Raw genomic sequence first — 4,442 nt, forward strand, 5'->3', positions numbered from 1 at the left:
AAGTTATTGCATTCAGAAACAACAGAGTTATAGGAGTTGGAAGATTGCGAAAGTATGTGAACCATCACAGAAGGGATATAAACCAAGGTGGTACGTTAACCCTAACCCCATCTAACTTTTCAACCATTTTTGTTGAAGACATAAACCTTGCCACACTATTGGGCAGTACTTTGAACTACTTGCGTGATAAATATGAGTATATTGCAATGCGGAATGACAGAGTTACGGTGTTTGGAACTGTTGCAAGACTAACTAGTGAAAGGTGAAAAATGGGCTAAGAGGTGTAAGTGAGAAAAACTCACTTTAAGGCTTCAAAACCACTTTTAAGGTGCTAGAAACTCGTTTTGGGCACCATTGAACCAATAACAAGAGTTAGGGGGAGATTCGAAATGTTGACTAAAATGGCCATGTTACCCCTTCCAAAAAAGTCCAAAATGGCTGACATGAAGAGAAGTAGGTTAACCCTAACCCCATGTAACGCTTTAACCATTAATGTTTGAGCCATGAAACTTGTGACGCTATTGATCATTGGATTGAAATAGGTTGGTATGAAATATAAAGTTATTTTATTTAGAAAGAAGAAAGTTATAGATAGGGGTTGGAAGATTGCGAGAGAATATGAACCATCGCTGAGGGGATATGAACCATCGTCAACTACTACAACTCTGTTGCTTCTGAATAAAATAAGCTCATATTTCTTACCAGAGTTGTTCAATCCAATGACCATTATTGTAACACGTTTTATGACTTCACTGTGAAAGGTTCAAAAGATAGATGGGGTTAGGGTTAACCTACCCCCCTAGTTCATATCCCCTCGGCGGTGGTTCATATCTCCTCGGTGATGGTCCATATTCCCCGGAAATTTTCCAGCCACCATAACTTTGTTGGTTGTGCATGAAGTATCTTCGTGTGTCACACCAAACTAGATCAATCTAGTCACCAATAGTTTGACAAGTTTTATTGCTTAAGCATGAATGACTCAAAAGTTAGATGGGGTTAGGGTTAAGGGACCCTCTTTTCATTTCCACCATCTTGGATCTTTTTCCAAAGGGGTAGCATGGTACTTTAAGTTAAAATTTTCTAAACGCTATCTCATTGTTTGATTATCATTAAAAAGAGTTACTATTGTCCGAAAAGTACATTTTTCGGTGTACAACTGGTTTTAAGAGTGTGTCTCTGTACAAGTAGTCCGGTCAGTTTTGCTTGAGACACAGATTTCCCTCATTTCTTGTGGGTTGTAAGACATTCATGTGTCTATACTAAAACCACAATCCGTTTGATCGGATCTCTTTATTTTTCAAAGTTTTACGGAGATGAAATTTCATTCGTGCGAAGGCCTGTCGTGACACTTTTCAAGACTTTTATTTGAGACAACTTTGGAGGACAATTAAAAAAAACTACGGAACTCAGCAAAAAACAAATACCACAGCCATGTATATTAATTCTATCTTATCCACCGAGGCGACTTTCGTGAACATCACATCTCAATCAAGGAAACAGGAAGACTTTAATGACACCTTATCGGTTCGCTCAAGTCATACACGCGAAAACCAATAAAATTTAAGGTAAATTTTTGAAAAAGCGAGGCGTTCTTAACTGATCCAACTAACATAGCTAGGAAGAACACGCCATAGGAAAGGTAACTACAGAAAAAAACTTTGCGGCCCGACGTTTGGGAAAACTTTATAACTCCACGAACGTACCTGATTTTTAGCAATCTCCGAGTCTGGCCGCCATTTTGAAGGACTTGTCAACATGAAGCGTAACAGATATAGACCGAGCAGGTAGATCTAAAACCGTCTGAAATACACACGGAAGCAATTCAAATGAACTTTTCTTTCAATTCAAGCGGTAAAGTTTGCAATTGTTTGTTAAACTTAGCATTCCTACATTCCCAAGCGACCATTTCTTCCAACAATTCAAACACTACAATTAGTGTTCGAATTCCCCTCGTCGATTCCACCGTAAGAAATAACCTGTGTCACCCAAGCTTCGACTCGAATGTGAAGTACGAATCACATAACACAACTGCTTCATCTTCGAAGCAATATCAGCCTGGTTTTTTATTTTCTGATCGACAAGAACAGCGATCACGAAGCGATTGCCATGTTTACCTAATAAACGAACCGCTGACCAGCCGCTATGTGAAAACAACACGGCTCAGTGGTGAGGGGGAGGGTGTGGGGAGGGTGTGGGGTGGGTGCGGGCAGATTATCAGAAGATTTTTGAGAACATTCGAATATATTCATTAAACCATCATAATATGCATTACGATTCTCAGTCTTTGTACAAAAGCATGCTTTGTGTTGCAAATCTAGACAACTTTTGTTTTGCTCCGGGTATTCTTTTTCTCTTTAAATACATTTCGTTCCAAAAAGGATCGGCATCAGTTCATATATTTATAAACAACTCTTTACCATGTAAATAAATGTGTTCAGATAATCGAGATAACCATTGAACCTCTTGTATCGCATCAGTGGTAAAGTTTCTTGTCTTTGCTCAACTCCGAGAGCGTGGAGCGGAAAAGACGCGACACACGAGTCACCAATCTCGCGGCTTCTCCATGCTCACAGGATACGCGTGACCTCACTATATTTAAGAAAAATAAGAAACTGCTCGCAGTCTGTATTCTGTTTAACTATTTCATAGGAGTGACGCGAGTCTCTTCAATTGAGTGAGAAAGTCACAAACCCATTCTTTGCCTAGCGAGCGTAACCACAGACCACTCATCAATTGCTCCCTTGGCGCGGAAATCAGTGAAATCGTATCGAGTATACAAAGTTAGAGCGAGTTCCTTTAGACCTCCCGAACTCGTATCGCGTTGGCAACAATTACAAGTACGGGAAGACGTCTTAAAATCTGCTAGATAAATTTTTTTCATACTTTCTGAGAAGTTAAAGAGATTCGGGAGCTTTCTTACAAAGAAACTAAAATGGCAGGTAACCGACTTAGTTGTTCCGATAATTTACAATAACTGAAAATTTGAGTGTCTGTTTGTGGACCTTACGTCTTGCCCAACAATATAGTTGCAAAGATGTTTATAGTTTGCCCACACGATTAAGCTCTTTTCTTGTAACCTGTCATCGTTTCACAAACACCACGGCAACGGAAAACCTTTCCGAGCCTCCTTAAATACCGTTGTTGTCCAACCACACCTGCATTGTTTTTAACAGAGAACACTTTCGTCCCATGTATTTGCCCATTGGTTGTTTTGATGACATTCAGGCCACACCTCATAAACTTCGTGATCCCTCGTGGATCCCAGGTCAGAGGTTAGCGGAGAAAGTTTGCTCCAAATCTCAACACGAAACAAACTTATAAAGAATTCTAGAGGGTAACTGAAATGAAAAAGAAAAGGCGTCCTGCATAGTAGTCTTTCAAATTTCTTTTTAGCCAACAGGGAGTCGTGCAAAGGCATGGGGCGAAAGCAACCAAAAATTAGGAGCAGGCCGGGGGGAGGAGCTTATTTAACCGGCCTTTTCCGTGTTTTTTTACCACAAGCGTGGTACACTAAACATTCGGTTTACTTATAAATCTCTTTGTCGTTGTCGTCTGAAAAAAAATGGACAATAAATTTGAAAATGAAAACGGAATAGGAATATAGAGGCAAGACCGATACAACGTAGATAAGTTTTAAGACGGAGCACTATATTTCGGCTGGCCAAACCAGCCTTCTTCAGGTGCCTGAAGAAGGCTGAAGTTCTTCTGGTGCCTGAAGACGTTGTATCGGTCTTGCCTCTATATTTATATTCGTTAATTTGGGCCGATTAGATCATGGCTGATCCAACGTACAAGAGTAGGATTATCGCTCACGGTTGCTTGCTGAACATTTAAAAAAGAATAGGGTTTAGTGATAAAAGGTCAGATCGATTAAAGGTATGAGCTGAGACTAACATGGTTCACTTAACAATTTTATGTCGAGCTTATAAGTGGGAAACACTAAAAATTGTACATTGCTAGTTTTATTAGCGCCACACGTAAATGACATTGGTTACTGTTGCGGAAAATCATATTTGAGTCAGCTTTGTATATAAAGCAATGATTTTGCATGCATTCTTGGGAACAGCAGAAATGACTTAGAAAACACATTCTAAGTACAGTGTTCATTCCGTGCAATGGGGTATAAATAAGAGGTTGTCGTAAAATAGACACCTTATTTTATACCACAGAAGACAAGCAAAAAGTAATATGTGTACCCCGGTTAAAAATACATCGATAACTCTATTAATTAATACCGGTTCCGATTTAAAGGAAAAAGTTATGAGAACAAAATAAAAGTAGTCTGTACCACTAAGCATGCCCTCACGGTTTAGACTGGAAGTTCCAAAGTTTTTTAAGCATGTATTCTAATATCTTATGACGATAAGCCCCCACCCACCCCACCCCACACCGTTCTTTTTTCACTCAGCGGCTGGTCAGCGGTCAGTGTATGAGGTAAACAT

The sequence above is a fragment of the Stylophora pistillata genome, chromosome 9 (assembly GCF_964205215.1).
Source record: "Stylophora pistillata chromosome 9, jaStyPist1.2, whole genome shotgun sequence".
Classification (NCBI taxonomy): domain Eukaryota; kingdom Metazoa; phylum Cnidaria; class Anthozoa; order Scleractinia; family Pocilloporidae; genus Stylophora; species Stylophora pistillata.